Source organism: Anomaloglossus baeobatrachus, chromosome 12 (assembly GCF_048569485.1).
Source record: "Anomaloglossus baeobatrachus isolate aAnoBae1 chromosome 12, aAnoBae1.hap1, whole genome shotgun sequence".
NCBI classification, from domain to species: Eukaryota; Metazoa; Chordata; class Amphibia; order Anura; family Aromobatidae; genus Anomaloglossus; species Anomaloglossus baeobatrachus.
The window spans coordinates 107,935,686-107,957,251 of NC_134364.1; the positions used below are offsets into that span (position 1 = coordinate 107,935,686).

General features: G+C 48.5%; 1 protein-coding gene across 2 annotated transcripts in view; it reads right to left on the bottom strand.

Moving 5' to 3' along the window:
- The window catches only part of LOC142257999 (NACHT, LRR and PYD domains-containing protein 12-like), a 429,738-nt gene that overhangs the window by 352,661 nt on the left and 55,511 nt on the right, over positions 1–21,566 (bottom strand). The window lies entirely within an intron of this gene.

The following is a 21,566-nucleotide window of genomic DNA, read 5'->3' on the forward strand; positions in this document are numbered from 1 at the left end:
TTGGATAGTACCACCCAGCCTGCAGGGAGAGACCCAGTAAGGGGAGGGGCGAGTGGTCAGTTGGAAAGTGGGTGGGAGGAAGTGGTGTGCAGTCAGTCAGAGAAGTGAAGGAGTGAAGTCGAGTCAGGAGAGGAGTAGAGAGTGAGAGTAAAGAGAGACAAGACCTTCAGTAGGAACGGAAAGCTGTAGCAGGAGTGAGGGACTGTGGAGTAAGGAACTATGACTCCAGGGATCGTGAGTTACCTGTGGAAGTGGAATACGCCAGGGACTGCGGGGCACCTGTGGAAGTTTAGAACCTAGGCTCACAGGACTCAGCACGAGGCAGGTTGCAGACCCTAGGATAGCGGGACACTTTATGGTCAACTGTTAAATCTGCCAGGCGAGAAGATCTCCAGGGTCCATCGCCACCCAAAGAGTCTGAAGTATCAGCAGCAAAGAGGGGACCGGGGATTGACCCCTTTAAATAGTCCAGGCTGCCTACAATAGGACCAAGACAGAAATGGAGGGGTTCCCAAGAAGCTCTAGGCCACAGGAGCCCACCACAAATGAGTGCATGGAGGACAGCTACCCCAGGTTATAACTGGCATGGAGAACAAGGGGAGCGGGAACACCTGGAATTGGCATCAGCGGGACCAAGCACTGCCACTAAGTAAAGCAAGGCACGTTAAACTGCAATAATGGTGTGGACTGTTTCCTTATCACCTCCGTACACATACACAGACGGTTCCCCACTACAACCCCCATCATACACTGCTGAGGCCTAGCCCTGCTTGCAGAGGGCCCAAAACACCTAAGCTGCACTCTTCCATTAGCCCCAGCAAGTCCCTGCAGCGGCGGCTTACAATAACTTGGCCGCACACCGCAAGTGGCGTAGTCAAAAAAACTTTATTTTCTCCCTTTTCTTTTATTTTTTACCCTTTTTATTTGGACCGACCCCCAGGGTCACGGAACCGGGCATCGGCAGTGACCAAGACTATCCCCCGCACCGCACGCCCTGGACCGAGTACCCCACAGCCCTGGGGCGTCACAAGAACAAGCAATTTAAATTGTATTCTATGATGTATGGGCAGCCAGTGAAATGACTGGCACAGATCGTAAGCCAGGGCCACGGTGAGGGTTTTTGTAATTTCCATGGTGAAAAAGGGGCAGATTCTAGAGATGTTTTTCAGGTGCAGGCGACAAGAGTGGGCAAGAGATTGTATATAGGAGGTGAAGAAAAGATCGGTGTTAAGCATAACAAGACAGCGAGCCTGTGGCCTAGGCGTTATCGTTGTGCTGCACACAGAGCGAGATTTCAGATTTGGGTAGATGGAGGGAGTAGAAATAGTTCATCTTTTTGAAAGGTTGAGATTCAGATAGAGTGGACATGATGTTGGAAACTGTGGACAGTCACTGGTGTTCTGTAGTACAGCGGGGGTGAGGTCAGGGGATGAGGTGTATAGTTGTGTGTCATCAGCATAAAGATGGTACTGGAATCCAAATTTGACGATAGTCTGTCCAATTGAGGCAGTGTAGAGAGAGAGTAAAGAGGAGGGCTGAGGACTGAACCTTGAAAGACCCCAACAGTGAGAGGAAGAAAAAAGTCGAGCCAGCAAATGATACACTGAAAGAGCGGCCAGACAGATAGGAAGAGAACCAGGAGAGCAGTGTCCTTCAAGCTGATTGAGTGAAGCATAGCAAGTAGGAGATGGTGGTCAACAGTGTCGAAGGCTGCAGAGAGGTCAAAAAGAAGCATAGAGTAGTCTCCATTACGTTTTGCTATAAAAAGTTGATCGGTCACTTTGGTGAGGACAGTTTCTGTCAAATGTAGGGGTTGGAAGCCAGACTTTAAATGATCTAGAATTTAAAGATGAAGGGGAGATTGGAGACTGGTCTGTAGTTTGTTGTAGTATGCCGGGCTCCTCTGCGTCTTTGCACAGTGCCACTGGTCTTCTTCCTTTCCACCACCCACCTGTAGTACGGTCCCCGGCTCATCCCTCCATGGATGCCCATGTGAGTGTCTGTGCAGCGCCTCAGATTTTGAAATACAGCCAAGAAAAAGCACACAGCTGGGGGCTGCGGCCTGTAGCTGTCTCGGACGAGTCCCGCCCCAGAAGCAATTGGACCGCTTGGATCCGGGTGTCACTGCTCGTGGCTCAAGGGCCTCCGGACCCGGGGACTCGGGGTCATGCCGAAGCGTGATGGGGGGGTTATTTACAGGGGAGTTTAGATAGTTTTTGACGCCACCTGTGGTGTGCGGTAATAGTGAGTACCGCCGCTGTCGTTGGGAGTACCTGGGGTGATGAAGTGGGGCAGCTAGATGATGTTACCCTCCATGGGTAGGGAAAGGTCCCGGGACCCTGGATGGTGAAATAGAGTGCAGGGGGAGCGCAGGCTCACTGGTTGCAGGGGTTAATCAGGTACTCACTCAGCAAGAAAGCAGACGCTGACAACGTGGCTCCAAGACAAGCCAAGCACCCAGTCTCAATCTCCCGCGACCGGGTCTCCGACTCCTCTGGATCCAGACCACTGTCTGCGACCTAATCTGTTTTCCCCTGGGAGCTCCAACTCCCAGCTTCCTCCAAGCTCCTCACAGCTCGAGGGCTACCACTGAACTGACTTGTCCCCTTCCACTGGAGCAAATGTGTACAAAATAGTGCATTTTATCAATTGTCGCTCAGCAGGGATTGTTTACTGGGCTAATTGCCCGTGTGGATTTATCTACATTGGATTGACGACTCGGGAATTCCGGGTTAGAATCCTGGAACATATCCGTGACATCAAGAACGCGGCAAAATTACAAAAACCAGAGGAAATAGGGCTGCTAAAAAACATACCCAAACACTTTAAGGAGAAATATGAGTGCAATTGGCGTCTTTTAAAATTTAGGGGGATAGAGAAGGTCCATCTTGGGGCCAGAGGAGGTGACTTAAAAAAGATCCTGCACCAAAGGGAAGCTCGTTGGATAACTATTTTGGATACTATTAGACCAAGGGGACTAAATGATGTCATCAGCTACAAGCCCTTTTTGGCCTGAGCATGGCTCACGGTTCTGCAATGTGTGATGATATGCTTGTTTTTTGTCTGTCTGCCTGCCACTTTACCACATGTTTTAATATTATATTTTAATTTTCAGACTGCCATTGTCCCTGGATATATGAAGATTTATATTGAATACCCTTCAAACGGCATAGGAGCTGAATTTATTGAATCAGAGGACTTTGTGATATATTATAATATGATATTAACAAGTTCTATATATTTTTCATGTAATTCTCTGTTATTACGATCTTTGCCCTTACTTCAGCCCTCTATTGCAATGGTGACTTTAACTTCCGCCCTGTGTGCGCACGGCCCTCTGGTCTTCTCTCCTCCTCCCTGCCCGGCGACCAACGGAGTGCCGAGCCTGTGCGCATGCGCAGTCTTGGTTCCGGGACGCCGGGCGCGGTGGATGATGGGCACCGGAGGACCGTGGCGCACCGCCATAGGACGGTAAGTGTCACTATCCGGGGATAAAGGCAGCCTTGTATACCATACCTGCACCTCCCGATGAAGCGATAGCGAAACGCGTCGAGGTGCAGGGCGGTGTGTGTACACAGTATCTGCAGCGGTTCCTGGGTAGGTCATTGTACCTCCACTCGTCCTGGGCACCCCACGTGCGCACATGCAGTGCATACTCTGATTGCAAACTTCTTATCCTAAATGCTGATGACTGCTATTGGTATGAGCTGTACTTGAGTATCATGAGGTTGAATTTTTTGCCATATAATTATGTCTATATGAAGTGACCACGGGCCATTTTCTGTATAAATTTATGAACCTGTGGTCTATAAGACCAACTGTTTTTCTCTGTGAATAGAGGCATTTATTTAACCTCATTTGGGATTATTATTGCATGCTGTCATAGAATTTGGATTGTAATCATGTTTTTTCCATTTACAATCATGTTGCCCATGTGTATAACCATACAATCATGTCATGCTCAGACCTGATATGTTAAACACGCGCCCCCCTGCGGTTTTTACAAAATTTTAATTGCATAGTCTGTGTTTCTGCCTGCCCTTTTTTTTGCACCCCCAGAGAAATCTTGTATAAATTTTGTATGAATTGAAAAATAAAAATATATATATATATTGCATTGAATTATCATGGTCTTTAGAATATATCCTTGAGTATGAAGGTCTTCTTAGGTATATACCCTCCCACCTTCCTGCCTGACCCCTAGGTGGGTGGCCCCATTCCAGCTTAGCAGCCCACTGGTGTGCCTGACAGGGTGTGGTGGGAGATGTGACTAGGATTTGTGGATGCTGGTGGAGGCAGTACTGCAGGATGGGAACCCAGAACCATGGGGGGGGGGGGTGAGTCCTGCACGGGGAGAGAGAGAGCGTGCAGTACCCTGTGACGACCTGACTAGTCCAGGGGCATCACATAGCCATCTGCTTATCTGCAATGGTATTAAAAATATGGGGGACCCTACCCCATTTTTTCCAATTATTTATGTTTATACTCCACTTCAGAGACCCAGAAAGGTAGCGTGAAGGCAGCAAATGGGGAGGATGGATAAATGGAGGAATGGGGATAAAGCAGAGGATCAGTGCAGCGTCATCTCTTATGTAATGTCCTACATTTAAGTTCGTCCTAATCACACACAAGTAATGGTCACCGAAGACACAAGAAAAGCCTCAGTGTTTACCTGTGTTTTCCTTGAGCAGTCGCCATCACTGCAATTGTGAAGTCTTAAAGGTATAAGTCCAGAAACTAGAATTACCTTTACCTATAAGAAAATGAGATCCAGGTAACATCTTTAACCTTAAAGATAATGTGTTATTCCACACTGACAGTATACACTAAGCACAGAGACATATAGGGGATATAGACAGGGTATGCAAGGGCCGCATAAAGGGTGGTGGTATGGAGTCTTACTGTGAACTGAGCTTTCAATCATGTAGAGGTGGGTGGGACAGGACAGGGAACATGCAGTATAAGTACTCGGACACACCTTAATTGCACTTCCAGCCTGATTTGCATATGGTTTCTGACGCCAACCAGGGATATGGGGTACTCAGTCCCGGGCCGTATATATACGGGGATGCTGGGTGTAATGGCCGCTGCCCGGTTCTGTGACTCTGGGGGTCATTTGAAAAGGGATTATATACGAGGGAGATTAGTTTATGTCTTGACGCCACTTGCGGGTTGTGGATAGGTAGATGGAGCCACCGCTGCACAGTCTATTGCCACTGGGTCTGACTATGATGGCAGCTTGGATGTTGGGCCCTGCGCAAGTAGGGCTTAGCCCCATGAGGTGGATGATGGAGTGTTTCGTGGAAAGAATAGAGACCACACAATGGGAATGCAGTGCAACTGATGTTTACTCACAGTTGTGGTAATGCTGGTTCACTGAGGACGGCTGGTTTCGACCCCTGGTCCCTTTTGTCCCAATGCCGGTGTGGTAACCTGGTGGCTTTTTCCCCTGCACCTCCCACTGGTTCGGTGGAACCCCGTGGCTTGGAGCGTCTGGGGTCCCTTACTGTTTTTTGTCAGTATCTGATCCGTACGGCGGCAGTGTGAACCCTGTAGGGTCGGTGTTCTGCTCCGGTCCCTGGCTCTCTCGTTACTGCTGGTGCCCCCGAACCATTGGGTCAGTGAGGTCCTGGATGGTTATACGGAGGATGGAGATCCAGTGAACCCTGACTGCATGGTGGGATCCTGGGACCTGGGACACTCTGAGATTTAGCTCCCTGCGCTTCAGATGTGCAGATGCGCTCGGGACCCATGTGTCCTTGCAGGTTGAGCTATACTAACTATTAAGAGTGGTTACAAACATTCTGTATTTAAAACCATTGATGTGGACCAGGTTTTTTCTATGGAATTTCTCCTCCACAGGATTGTCTGAGGAGGCGGTTGTCATGATGTATGTAGTTTTCTCCATCCCATATTTGAATTGTCATGATGTATGTAGTTTTCTCCATCCCATATTTTTGTATAACATGCCATGTGATGTATTTTACCTTCTCACTGTATTTGCTGTAATACTATGTCTTGGGATGTAAGTGACCATACCTTCCCCCAGCCTGTATCATATTGCACTCAGGCTTCAGCAGTAGCTATTGTCATTGATTTGGTGGGGGTTGTATATATATATTGTTCTTCTCAGCATCGGACTTCTACAATCTACAACTTGGTAAACAGAACAGAGCCAGCAGTCTAAAGTCCATTCATGCATCAAATGGCCAGGGGGAGGTTTGCCCACCTTAGGGGCTGATCCCAGGAGAGAAGAACATGTTAGTTCAGTTAGTTGGAGCTCGGCTGGAAAAGGACTAGGATTCATAGCTGAGGCTGGATCCTGGGGTCTGTGTGTGTGGACTGTTACAGACTGGAGATCCGCGGCCACGTGGGATTGTGTTTTGTTGTTCACCTGTTGGACTCAAGGAACTCATATAAGGACCATTGCCCTAATGCCCCTGGCATCGGAATACCAGGCGGTGCCCCTGGATCTTTTGTTTTTTTCTGTTGTGGACTCCTTGCAGATTTGAAGGATTTATATTTATGTTTGCTGCTTTATCTTTGTGGTTCCAATAAAGCCCTTTGGATTGTTCCTTGGCCTGGCGTCTCTCACTGCTCTGTTGCATACCCCGTCACAAACTGGTGGCAGCGGCGGGATCAGAGCAGAAGAAATGGAGGACAACGGCCAATCAACGTCTGAAATCAGAACCTCAGGATACAGGAACTGGACTGTCGTGAGCCTACAAACAAAGGCCCGTGAATTAGGTGTCGGCTACAAAGGACTCTCTAAGGAGCAACTAATTGAGGCATTGGAAAACGCTTGCCTGCAAGATGGCACCGAGGAACAATTTCCACAGCAATCGGAGCAAAAACGGGAGCCGGAGGTAAATAACCAAAAAAGTCAATGGGTTGTGTGGTACGAGGAGGAGATGGCCTTGCTGGGAGAGGAGACCACCATAGAATATAAGATGGAGGTCATGCGTGGAGCTAAAGAGAAGGAGCGCAGGATGGAGGAGATGGCACTGCTGGATAAGCAGCTCGCTGTGGAAGCCGCGAGAGGTTCCAGACAGACTGTAACCCCAGCACCCATCATGAGGGAACTTCCCAGGGTGTCCCGCAAAGACTTCAAGCAGTTTAATGAGGCTGCTGGTGACATTGAGGGCTTCTTCCAGGACTTTGAGCATCAGTGTCGATTAATGGAAGTCCCAGAAAGGGAGCGCGTCCGGCATCTGGTTGGGCTCTTAGAGGGTGGAGCTGCTGCAGCCTATAGAGCTATGGACCCTCGGTGGAACTGTGAGTATGCGGATATTAAACAGACTATTCTAGAACATTATGCTGTAACGCCAGACACGTACAGGACTCAGTTCCGTACTTTAGCATGTGATGAGGAAGTGTCCTTCAAGATGTATGCCCACAAACTCAAACATCTGTGGCATCGTTGGCTGGAGGCCGAGGAGGCCTTAACCTTGGAGACCGTCCTCCAGGTCCTCCTAAAAGAGCAGTTTTACTTCAAGTGCCCCGCTGAGATCCGGGAGTGGGTGCGTGAAAGGAGACCAGCCACTGTGGAGGAAGCTGCAGCTCTAGCTGATGAGGCTCTCACCATCAAGCCTCAATGGAAGAAGCTGCTAGCAGAGGGAGCAAAAATAACCAGCTCCCCAACACCAGAGGTTCCTTGTCCTTCAGTGTCCAATGTTCCTGGACCTAGATCCCCACCTCATGTGGATACCAGTGTGTACATGCCTCCAGTTGTTTCTACCACATTTTTTGGAATACGACGAGGAGAGAAAGTAGAAGAGCGGAGATGTTATAGCTGTGGGCATCCCGGACATCTGCGGGCCACATGCCCATCTATCCAGTGGAGTCATCCTCCAAATCGACAACCACCTCCAGCACCTGCACCTCCCTATCAGTCACCAAGGTCTCCTACCTACTTCTCCAGAAGGCAAACTGGAAGGAGTGAGATGCAGCGCAGATGTTATCAATGTGGGCAGCCTGGTCATCTGCAAGCTCACTGTCCAGGTGTTCAGAGGCAGAACAGCTGCAGACCACCTTTGCCTGTCCATTATCTACAGACACCTTCAGCAGGAGAAGAGCTGGATTCAGGCCCTGATGATTTGCCAAGTGACCCTGATATGTTGACTTCCCTACCAGGAGTCTATGGAGTGCGAGCCACAGCCACGCGTTCTTATGATCTTCAGCATAAACATCTACAGGAGGTTGTGCTGGATGGCCAAAAAGTTGTTGGCTTTCGTGACACTGGGGTTTTTCTCACCATCGCAGATCCCCGAGTAATTCAACCAGAAGCAATTCAACAGGGACCAGGAATTGCCATTGAATTGGCTGGAGGTACTCAAAGATACATTCCAAGAGCGAGTGTGACCCTGGATTATGGCTTTGGGGAAAAACAATGCATAATCGGTGTGATGAGCGGCCTTCCTGCAGACATACTCCTAGGCAATGATGTGAGAGATATACAATGCCGATTTGTGGGTGCAGGAAGCAGAGTTTAAGTGAAGGAGGATATAAACTGGACCCGAACATTCAACCCTACATCTTCATCATACACTAAAGAACCTGGAGCCAACACCCAAAATGCAGATGGACTGTCCAGGCAAGAGGAGCCTTGAGTCCTGTCAGCCATGCCTGCGTGTACTTAACTAGCGACCTGTAGAGGTCCCTAGTATGTACACAAGTTGGGAGGGGAAAGAATTGTCATGATGTATGTAGTTTTCTCCATCCCATATTTGAATTGTCATGATGTATGTAGTTTTCTCCATCCCATATTTTTGTATAAGATGCCATGTGATGTATTTTACCTTCTCACTGTATTTGCTGTAATACTATATCTTGGGATGTAAGTGACCATACCTTCCCCCAGCCTGTATCATATTGCACTCAGGCTTCAGCAGTAGCTATTGTCATTGATTTGGTGGGGGTTGTATATATATATATATTGTTCTTCTCAGCATGGGACTTCTACAATCTACAACTTGGTAAACAGAACAGAGCCAGAGCAGTCTAAAGTCCATTCATGCATCAAATGGCCAGGGGGAGGTTTGCCCACCTTAGGGGCTGATCCCAGGAGAGAAGAACATGTTAGTTCAGTTAGTTGGAGCTCGGCTGGAAAAGGACTAGGATCCATAGCTGAGGTTGGATCTTGGGGTCTGTGTGTGTGGACTGTTAGGGTATGTGCGCACGTTGCTTTTTACCTGCTTTTTTGCTGCTTTTTCTTCTGTGCTGTTTAATGCCAAAATGGATGTGTTCTTCTATTCAAGCAAAGTCTATGGGAATTTGGGTTTCTTGTTCACACTATGTTGTTCAAAATGCTGCCTTTTTGTGGCAGAACTTTGGTCAAAAACTCAGCTTTGCAGTGCAAAACCCAAATGGCAAAAACAATTGACATGTTGCTTCTTTGAAAAGCTGAGTTTTTGACCAAAGTTCTGCCTCAAAAAGGCAGCATTTTGAACAACATAGTGTGAACAAGAAACCCAAATTCCCATAGACTTTGCTTGAATAGAAGAACACATCCATTTTGGCATTAAACAGCGCAGAAGAAAAAGCAGCAAAAAAGCAGGTAAAAAGCAGGTAAAAAGCAACGTGCGCACATACCCTTACAGACTGGAGATCCGCGGCCACGTGGGATTGTGTTTTGTTGTTCACCTGTTGGACTCAAGGAACTCATATAAGGACCATTGCCCTAATTCCTCTGGCATCGAAATACCAGGCGGTGCCCCTGGATCTTTTGTTTTTTCTGTTGTGGACTCCTTGCAGATTTGAAGGATTTATATTTATGTTTGCTGCTTTATTTTTGTGGTTCCAATAAAGCCCTTTGGATTGTTCCTTGGCCTGGCGTCCCTCACTGCTCTGTTGCATACCCCGTCACAGCGGTGTTAATCTTTGGATATTTTTCCTGGGTCCTCTATTTACTATTGAAAAGAACCCACCATTCTGGATATATCTCTGAGAACACCATTTTGTCACTTTGAAGGAAGGGTGTTGTGAAACAGGACACCTTGAATAAGAACCCGTCTTTTCCTGTGGACTGACCCCAGAAATACTATTACATTATAAAAGGGGTATCTGGAAGCGTGATTCATAGACTATAGGAATCCTCTGAACCATTTGGGCATTGGCAAGACCCTGTTTATTTGTGTCATCTTTGTATATCCCCTGATGATCCCCTTTTCATTGCGTTAGGAGGGGGGGGGAACTCGTCGGGAAAGTTGAGGATACCCATTTGGCTAAGTGGGCCCTTTGACTCCATTCCTAAAAAATAATTACTCCAACTAGGATTTTTGCACTAGTTAGAAAACCAATATTATATTTAACGCAATTGTTGCATTGTGTGTATGTGGTTTGTCTTTCATCTTCTTTACACCTGTTTTGGTGGTGGTTATTGTGCTTGGTAGTTATAGGGAGAGTAAGGGTCAGCCACCCGGAATGGGGGATGCCCAAAAAATTATGACATCCTCCGTCGGAAGGAAGGGTAATGTAGGGAGTATCTTAGTATGTCTTAGCCCACTTTGGAACTATTGATATCCAATTCCTTGCTACGTAGACCCTATACCCAGGGCTAGATTAAGGTTGGTGGGGGCCCCTGGGCAGAAAATCTGGTGGGGGCCCCATAACGTTAACATTTTTAGCCATAACAGTAGAGCGCGAACTGTAGCATTTAGATATAAATCCAATGAACATGTATCTTATCCTGTTCTGCCACATTCAGATTTACAGTACTACAATACAGGATAACTCACAGCCGTCACTTACATACACAGTACCATACAGATACAGTCCAGGATCATTCACAGCCGTCACTTATACACACAGTACAATACAGATACAGTCCAGGATCACTCACAGCCGTCACTTATACACACAGTACAATACAGATACAGTCCAGGATCACTCACAGCCGTCACTTATACACACAGTACAATACAGATACAGTCCACGATAACTCACAGCCGTCACTTATACACAGAAAGTAGAGTTAAGGCTGCTTTACATGTTTCAATTACATATGCGATCTCGTATGCGATCGCACATGCCCCCATCGTTTGTGCAGGACGGGCAATTTGTTGCCCGTGTCGCACATACGATTAACCCCTGTCATATGTACTTACCTTCCAAACGACCTCGCTGTGGGCGGCGAACATCCACTTCCTTAAGTGGGAGGAACGTTCAGCGTCACAGCGATGTCACACAGCGGCCGGCCAATAGAAGCAGAGGGGCGGAGATGAGCGGGACATAAACATCCCGTTCACCTCCTTCCTTCAGCATTGCCGGGGGGAGCCGCGGGACGCAGGTAAGCTGTGTTCATCGTTCCGGGGGTGTAACATGGAGCGATGTGCGCTACCTCAGGAACATTGAACAACCAGACGTTCAATTTTTAGAAATTGAACGACATGTATGCGATCAACGTTTTAACGCCCAATCAGGGTCGCACGTAGCTGTCACACACTACAATATCACCAACGATGCCGGATGTGCGTCACTTACGGCGTGACCCCTCCGACACATCGTTAGATATATTGTAGCATGTAAAGCCCGCTTTACTCACATTTTTGATCCCAATGTTAAGGCAGCCAGGGCTGGCTCCAGGTTTTTGTGGCCTCCGGGTGAAAGTCTCAGTGGGCCCCATCCACTCACAGACACACACACACACATACAGGCATACGTACATATACATATTTGAAGACAAATTCAGAAAAATACATATAAACAGACAAATATATGCACAGTCATATACACTGACATACATGCAGACACAGACGCATTAGGGCTTGTGCGCACATTGTGTAATTCCATGCATTTACGCTGCATATAGCACTGCAGTTTGAATGCATGCATCCTGCGTCCCCTGCACAATCTATGAAGATTGTGCATGATACGTGCGCACATTGCTTTTATGAACACAGCGATTTGGGTGCTAAAATGTTGACCCAAATCTGTGTGTTCATAAAATGAGCCTGTCAATTATTCCGTGCGTTATGGATGCAGCTCCCACTCTGTCTATGGTGGGGGAAGCAGCCATAGCGCATGAAATCGGCTTTTTTTGTACAGAAACACTGCATCCATTATGCAGTGTTTCTGCAGCGATTTGACGCGCACATGTGCTGTCACATCGCTGCAGAATATTCAGCAGTTACGTGCGCATGAGCCCTTACAGGTATTAATATGGGGAAGTCGCCAGCAGCCTCACTCACCTCTCCCGCTTGTTTCCGTCCAGCTCCTTCAGGACATGTGGCTGTGTTTCACGATGGCTGTCACTAACAGACATGACTGCACACTGACAGCACTGCTGTATACACATCACAGGAGGGGCTGGGGGCTACAATATATACATTACAGGAGGGGCAGGGGGCATAGACGTTACTGGAGTGGCAAACAGCTATGGTATTGTACTCATTACTAGGACCTATATAGTTCTGGGGGGGCCGCACAGACTGCTCTAATTCATATATATATATATACACACACACACACACACACACGCACACACACACACAGTATTACTTCTTACACACACAGCTCTGACACACACACACACACAAATACAATGCACCCCCCATTACCCCTCCCCCCCACACACACAATGCACCCCCCATTACCCCTCCCCCCCACACACAGTACAATGCACCCCCCATTACCCCTCCCCCCCACACACAGTACAATGCACCCCCCATTACCCCTCCCCCCCACACACATTACCCCTCCCCCCATACACAATACAATGCACCCTCCATTACCCCCTCCTCCCATACACAATACAATGCACCCTCCATTATCCCCCCACACACAATACAATGCACCCTCCATTACCACACACACACAATACAATGCACCCCCCATTACCCCTCCCCCCCACACACACAAAATACAATGCACCCCCCATTTCCCCTCCCCCCACACACAATACAATGCACCCCCCATTACCCCTCCCCCATACACAATATAATGCACCCCCCATTACCCCTCCCCCCCACACAATACAATGCACACCCCATTACCCCTCCCCCCATACACAATACAATGCACCCTCTATTACCCCTCCCCCACACACAATATAATGCACCTTCCCATTACCCCTCCCCCCACACACACAATACAATGCAACCCTCATCACCCCCTACACACACAAATTACACTGCCCCATCACTACACACTCCTCCCCCCCTCCCTCGGAATACAGTGCTCCTCCTCTGCCTGTCACAAAGCTATGTCTCCTTCACAGATGTTCCCAGTTATGTGTCCTCAGCTCCTCCCCCACACATCCCCATTAATTAAACCTGTCTCTTCAGCTCCTTCATGGAGCGCTCGCTTCCTGATGTCTCCTCATGTGTCCCGGCGCCTGCAGCACTGTGATGACGTCAGCAAGGTGCTGATCTCATCACGTTGCTGCACGTCGGGGGCGGGGCCCAGTCCCGGCGCGCTGTTCAAATGTATTCAAATGTATCTACGTCTGAAAGACGCAAATACATTTGAATTGGAAGGACGAAGCTGCGGTCACCGGCACTGACGCGCTCCTCTGCACTGTGTGCATGGTGGGCACACAGCAGAGCCGACACAGTGCTGCCTCCCGCTCCTGCTAGTGTGCCCGGCTTGTACACAGTGCAGAGGAGCGCAGCGGGGACAGCAGATACAGCGGCCCACTACACCGTGGCCGCAGAACATAGCAGGGAGCTCATTGGCAGTGCACACCTCTGACCCCAGAAGTGCAACGCTGGTACTTCCGGGGTCAATCAGCGTACTGTGCCCGCAGTTTGTTTTTGTGTTCTAAGGACGCAGATACCAATAAATGACACCCCAATCCCCTCCCCCCCCCGAAAACACAGCTGATTTAGTAGACTGTCTTTATGAGGGGGGGGGGGGGGGAGAGAGGGTGTGAAGAAAAAAACAAAAAAAAACGCTGTCAGGTGTTTAGTGGAAAGTATGGCCCTGGTGGTGGGGCCCCCTTGGAAGCTCTTTTGGTGGGGGCCCTGGGGCTGAAGCCCCGCCTGCCCCGCCTATAATCCGGCCCTGCCTATACCTGTCTAGCACTCACCGGCACAATTCGTGTTTTGTGTGTTGTTTTGAAAGGACGCTCAATGTGTCTATTTTAGATAATTAATAAAGTATCTTTTAGAGGTAATTTATATATGGTGGTGCCTTTATGGTCCCCTCACTGTGCAGGTATTTGTCAGGTAGCCTGAAGCGTTTGCCTGACCTAGGGCCCTGTGCCCCGTCGGTGTTCCAGGGGTACCTTGTCGTACCCTCCCTGGAAACAACTGTGCTTCACCAGCTAGGTCACTGCTACACAACCCCGTCTGGAAACACGTCTGTCTCTTACAACTGTCACTACAGACTGACTCACTGTGTCACTCCCCCCCGCCCTAGTTGTCGGCTAGTGGACCAGATCGGCTCCACCCCTAGGTGGCCTTCCATTGGGTCCCAAACTAGTCAGTCACCCATGATTGGGTGAGGGAAACTGGGGATGTTTATGTGTATTGATGTTTCTGGCACTGGTCTTCCAGGTCCCTGGGGGTAGGCCCTGCATCTTTGATAGGATGCAGTACCTTGTAGTGCCCTGAAGGGTTCAGGGGCGCTACATTTCCATACCAGATTGCTCACCCCTGGCTCATGGGATCAGATTTTGTAAACACTCCATAGATGTACTGTAGATACAAGCCAAGCTGTCAATGCTGACAAATGTCAGATGGGCCGCTCCTGCCGTGGCAGCATAAATTGCGATTCTTCACAGTATTGGTGTGCTCAGGGCGTTAACAGCTGTGGCGGAGCATGGAGCAGTGTCTCCGTGCTTCGTCACTTATTCCGGCCGGCCATAGGATTCTTGCGACCTGCTGGAGGCCAGCACCACGCAGCTGACGTTGTGCAGCAATATGAGGTCACTAATTTATGCTGCCTGCGTCCACTGTAACACAGAATAAAAGAGGACATAGTAGCTGCGGTAGACGCTGATGCTGCATTAGGGAGTATAACGTTTTGGCGGGTTTTGTGAGGTGGAGTGCCCACAATGCTATATAGGGAGACAATCATAATATATGGGAGGGTATAGGAAACCATCACACCATATTGGTGCTGTGAGGGGACGGATAATACAATATGATGGTCCCCATAGCCCCCCATATAGTATTGGGGCGGTTAAGGAATTAATCTAGACATTATCATTATTGTTTGACTTTGTTACATATTACATTCAGATTTATGTGAAGGCCATCTTGCGTGTAATAGGTTTTTAAATATAAGATGATAGATTAGTGTTGGCCCATTGCAATATATACAAGACATTATCTCAAAGATTGGCCCCTGAAACACATAGCATGACTTGGCATGTTTCATACTTACAAAAGATGATATTAAAAAGCCCCTAGACTTGTGTAAGGATAAGAGAGGGACCAAAAGGAACATACATTATGCGAAGGATATTATCTTAGCATCCATTCGTATCATGTGGTCTCAAATTTAAGTAATATTCCAAAAGACCAATCAGTATAATGTATAAACAAGGGTGTAACCAATCATTATATGAGGAATGAAAAATAAACAATAATAGTGGAGTGATGTAATGTCTATCCTTGACCACAGACTCAGGATGACTGTCACAGACAGACTAGGGCTAGCCATCAAGTCGGCAGGACCTCAAGAACCCTGAAACCCTTTAACCCATGTACGGGGATTTGGAATTACACAAGGTCGAGGAGATTGCTGTCTATGGAAAGCTGCAATCCAGGAAAGAGTGGTCGTAAGGCAGGGTCCAAACCAGGAGGCAGAAAAAGGGACAAAATAGGCAGCCAGGAGCGTAGTCAGGAAATCAGGCAGAGGTCAAAACCGGAGATGGCAGCAAATTATAAAAACAGCTGGCAGGAGAGTAGTCAATGAGCGGGCAGAGGTCAAAACACAGGGATCAATATACAGAACAGAACAGGAACCAGCTACTAGCAGGAATACAAAACTATCTCTGTCAGGAGCCAGCAGACAAGAGGGGGAATTAGAAGGGTGTGCTGTCTTTCCATTTGCTGTAGGTGAATGGTGGTAACTTCAGCTGAAAGACACACTCCACCACAGTCAGCCAGTGGTACTGCAGGTCCCAGGGAAACCCAGCTTAGTCGATGAGCAGAGCCACCAGCACAGTCCATGGCGGGAATACAGCGGCGCCTGGTGACAGAAGAAGTCGTCGCAGGAGCGGACTCCGGTGAGAACGTGACAACTGTATTGAGTTGCATGTTAAAGTTTCTCAATAAATATAATCTTCAGGCGTTGCCCAGTGGGGAATGAAAGATCTGTCAGAGCTGACTTTCTATCTTTTCTCCATTGATGAGATTCACTGGGCACATGGCATGTGGGTTGGCTGAATGCCATAACAGTGTTTGGTTTAGAATTTCCGAGCTCAAAACCGCATCTCCGGTCACAAGTAGAGTTGAGCGCGGTTCTAGGTTCGAGGTTCTCCAGTTCTAGGCTCGAGTGATTTTGGGGCCTGTTCTAGATCGAACTAGAACTCGAGCTTTTTGCAAAAGCTCGATAGTTCTAGAAACGTTCGATAATGGTTCTAGCAGCAAAAAAACAGCTAATTCCTAGCTGGCTTTCCGCTGTAATAGTGTAAGTCACTCTGTGGCTCACACTATTATGAAATTTCAGTGTATAGTGTGCGTGAACAGCGCCTTCAGATCACTGCTGTTTGTATAATGGCGATCGCCATTTTTTTTTTTTTTCCTTGTCTTCCTTCCCTAAGCGCGCGCGTCTTGTGGGGCGGGCCAGCATGTCAGCCAATCCCAGACACACACACAGCTAAGTGGACAACGGCATGTGTGATAGGATGTCCATGTCACATGTCCCTGCATTATAAAAACGAGTATCTGCCCGTCCGGACGCCATTATCTCTTCTGCGTCCTTGGTGTCAGACATCAATGGCACAGCTCCGTTCTGAGTCCTATCGCCGATACTGCTGTATGCGCTCCATACACAGCGCTGGACAGCTTAGGGATAGCACTTTCTATAAGTCCTTTTAAGGGCTCGTACCGGCAGGGTCAGAGCCATAGGTGACAGGTCCTGAAAACAGAGACAGCGTCTGTGTAGCTAAGGTCAGGGATTTCGTCGCTGCATTTCCCCATTAGGAGGGAATAGAAAGGCAGGCTTCCTTTCCTCTACCCAGAGCCCCACAACCCTGGCACTGTACCCTCCTGTCCTCTGCACACTCCAACTCATTATAACTAAGCCATTATACTAGCAAACACTCAGTGTACCTAGTGGCATCCTAAACGTGGCTATTGGACTTTTGTCTAGTCACACTAGTGCAAAGACATTTGCAGCACGTCTGCCTGCATTGCACACTCCAACTCATTATAACTAAGCCATTATACTAGCAAACACTCCGTGTACCTAGTGGCATCCTAAACGTGGCTATTGGACTTTTGTCTAGTTACACTATTGCAAAGATATTTGCAGCACGTCTGCCTGCATTGCATACTCAAACTCATAGTTACTAATCCGTTATACTAGCAATTTTTGCTGCCAGTTTAAGGGCCGTAGTTGCATTGTCAGGGATATTTATTCTTTATTATTCTGCTGTTAATAAAGCTAGACCACCGCTGAAATCTACACCACCTCTCAATTTTTACTACCACATTTTCAGTGCACAATCTTGTCGCAATCAACATGAGTGGCAAAATGACAGATGCTGGTGGAAAGGGGAAGAGGCGTGGTGGAAAAGGAAAAAAAGGGTTTGTCCGTGAGGAAGGTGGCAAAGCTCCATTATCATCTGCTGAAGATAGACCATCTACCAGCAAAAGTAAGATGTCTACTACTTACCGTGGACAATCCGATGTGCTCCCTTTTTTACGGACACGAACAACAGGAACAAAAGGTAGATGATGGCCAAAAAAGCAAAATGCTTGAATGGATCTCAAGTGGTCCAACAAGTGCCCTCTCAGCCACTTCAAGTACCACATCCAAAAAACACCAGTCCTCTGAGTTGTCATCCCAATCAAACTTGCTTTCTCCCAGCTCTGAAGTCTCCATCAGCCCTGCACAGTATGGTAGAACTGAGATGGCTGAGTCTGCAGAGCTGTTCAGTCACACTATAGCCTGGGAATCAGAGGTCTGCTCCCAAGCTACAGTGAGTACAGAACATGAAATGGTCTGCAGTGATGCCCAGAACCTTTGTAAATCTGATTCAGGCCGTGAGGACCAAGTTTCTGAGCATAATGTTGACCCTTTGTCACAAACTGTAACACCTGTGGTTATAGACAATGAGGAACATACTGATGAAGATGAGACGCAGATACCCGATTGGGATGACAACTTAAATATTCGGTCAGGGCAAGAAGAGGCTCGGTCTGAGGGGGAGGGGAGTGCAAACACAACAATTGATGATGAAGTTCTAGATCCCACCTACTGTCAACCCACAGTCAGGCACTCGAGGAGGTCAACAGAGGTGGTGGAGGAGGATGCAACTGATGACGAAGTTACCTTGCGCCTTCCTGGACAGAGTCGGAGTACTGGTAGCACGTCTACAACTGCATCCTCAGCCACCACTCTGCCTCTGAGCACTAGTCGGGGTGGATCAACAGGTCGCATGCCCTCTAAGCCTTGCCTAGCCTGGTCCTTTTTTGACATAGCAAAAGATCGCCCAAATTATGTGATCTGTAAAATTTGTCATGGTTCTATTAGTAGAGGTCAAAACCTCAGCAGTTTGACAACTTCTTCCATGAATCGTCACATGAATAAATATCATATGTCCCGGTGGGAAGCTCACCTTGCTGCATGCGGCCTAGCGGAGCGAACCATCCACCGCCTGCCTCTTCCAGTGCATCCGCGCGCTCTTCATCTTCTAGGACTGTGGGGACAGCTGTCACACCTGTTTTTCCACGCACAACTTCCACCACTGTAACCGCAACAGGCACTTTGCTTGGTAGGTCGTCAGTTGGTTTGGAAGGGGAAACAAGTGAGTGTGTACAGCTCTCTCAGACATCGATAGCACCAACGTTGGATGAAGGCAACATCATGTCTCCGCCTGCACTTTCCTCACAAACCTGCATTTTTCCAGGGACACCCTACTCAACACCGTCTACACACAGCAGCCAGATCTCTGTCCCTCAGATGTGGTCAAATAAAAGGCCACTTCCTGTGACCCATGACAAAGCTAAGAGGTTGACTATCCCTCTGTAAGCTCTTGGCTACCGAAATGCTGCCTTTCCGCCTGGTGGACACACAGGATTTTAGAGACCTTATGTCTGTCGCTGTGCCCCAGTACCAGATGCCTAGTTGCCACTACTTCTCTAAGAAAGGTGTGCCCGCGCTACACCAGCATGTCGCACACAACATCACCGCTTCCTTGAGAAACTCTGTGTGTGAACGGGTGCATTTCACCACCGATACTTGGACCAGTAAGCATGGACAGGGACGTTACATGTCGCTGACTGGGCACTGGGTAACTATGGTGATAGATGGTGAAGGGTCTGCTGCACAAGTCTTGCCGTCCCCACGACTTGTGTGTCAATCCTCTGTCTGTCCAAGTTCCGCCACTGCTTCTGCCTCCTCCACCTCATCTGGGTCCTCCACCTCCGCCCCAAGCCTGCCTGGTCAGGCCACCAGCGTTCTCACTGCGCAGAAGGAATCACGCACGCCTCATTACTATGCTGGCAGCAGAGCGCAACGGCATCAGGCGGTCTTTAGCTTGACATGTCTTGGGAATAAGAGTCACACAGCTGAGGAGTTGTGGTCAGCTCTGCGGTCCGAGTTTAATAAATGGTTGTCTCCGCTCAACCTGCAGCCTGGTAAGGCCGTGTGCGACAATGCTGCAAACCTGGGTGCGGCCCTTCGCCTGGGCAAGGTGACACATGTGCCTTGTATGGCTCACGTGTTGAACCTTGTTGTCCAGCAATTTTTAACACACTATCCCGGCCTAGATGGCCTTCTGAACAGGGCACGAAAACTGTCTGCTCACTTCCGCCGTTCAAGCGCCGCAGCTGAGCGACTTGCATCGCTCCAGAAGTCTTTCGGCCTGCCGGTTCATCGCCTGAAATGCGATGTGGCGACACGCTGGAATTCAACTCTCCACATGTTACAGCGACTGTAGCAGCACCGCCGAGCCCTGGTGCAATACGTCATGACGTATAGCCTGGGCCAACGAGATTCAGAGGGGGGGCAGATCACCCTGATGGAGTGGTCTCAGATCAAGGACCTATGCACCCTTCTGCACAGTTTCGACATGGCGACGAATATGTTTAGCGCTGACAATGCCATTATCAGCATGACAATTCCAGTCATTTACATGCTGGAGCACACGCTAAACACTATTCGGAGTCAGGGGGTGGGACAACAGGAAGGGGAGGAACTACAGGAGGATTCATATGCGCAAGGGACAACAAAATCACCAAGGTCCAGACGTTCATCATCACCAACGCAGCAGGCATGGGACCATGGGGGACAGGGATCGACAAGGGCGCATGGTAGCAGGCTAAATGTTGAGGAAGGTGCAGGACAACATGAAGAAATGGAGGACGAACTGTCCATGGACATGGAAGACTCAGCGGATGAGGGAGACCTTGGTCAAATTTCTGTTGAAAGAGGTTGGGGGGAGATGTCAGAGGAAGAACGGTTAGCACCTCTATGCCACAAACACAGCGTGGACTTGGTCCGCATGGCTGCGCAAGACACATGAGTGCCTTCTTGTTGCACTACCTCCAACATGACCCTCGTATTGTCAAAATTAGAAGTGATGATGACTACTGGATTGCCACACTATTAGATCCCCGGTACAAGTCCAAATTTTGTGACATAATTCCAGCCATAGAAAGGGACGCACGTATGCAGGAGTATCAGCAGAAGCTGTTACTCGATCTTAGCTCGGCTTTTCCACCAAACAACCGTGCAGGTGCAGGGAGTGATTCTCCCAGTTGTAACTTGACAAACATGGGACGGTCTCGTCATCTTCAACAGTCTACCCGTACCAGTAGGACCGTATCTGGTGCTGGTAACAGCAATTTTATGGAATCTTTTCATAATTTTTTTAGACCCTCCTTTGCAAGGCCACCAGAGACAACAAGTCTGACACATAGTCAACGGCTGGAGAGGATGATACAGGAGTATCTCCAAATGAACATCGATGCCATGACTTTGCAAATGGAGCCTTGCTCATTTTGGGCTTCAAATCTAGAAAAATGGGCAGAGCTATCCAGTTACGCCTTGGAGATTTTGTCGTGTCCAGCTGCCAGCGTTGTCTCTGAACGTGTCTTCAGTGCTGCTTTGTGTGTGCTGACAGATAAGCGAACGCATCTGTCCAGTGACAATGTGGACAGACTAACGTTCATCAAAATGAACAAGTCATGGATCCACAAGGAATTTACTACCCCTGTGTCATCCTGGGGAGAGTAAATGCTTGTGGATTTGGAATGTGCTTGATGCAAATCAAAACATCCTGTTTGCAACTAGGGCACAAGTGGTGCCACTGAAAGGGGTGGCTGTGTGTGGGGCCCAATTTTTGGAAAAAAGGGATACTCCGCTTGGAGTAACCCTTGCTTGCTGTGTTTTTAAAAATGATCCTAGATGAACAGATCTGGGATCAGGAAAGACTTTGCTACCTAACC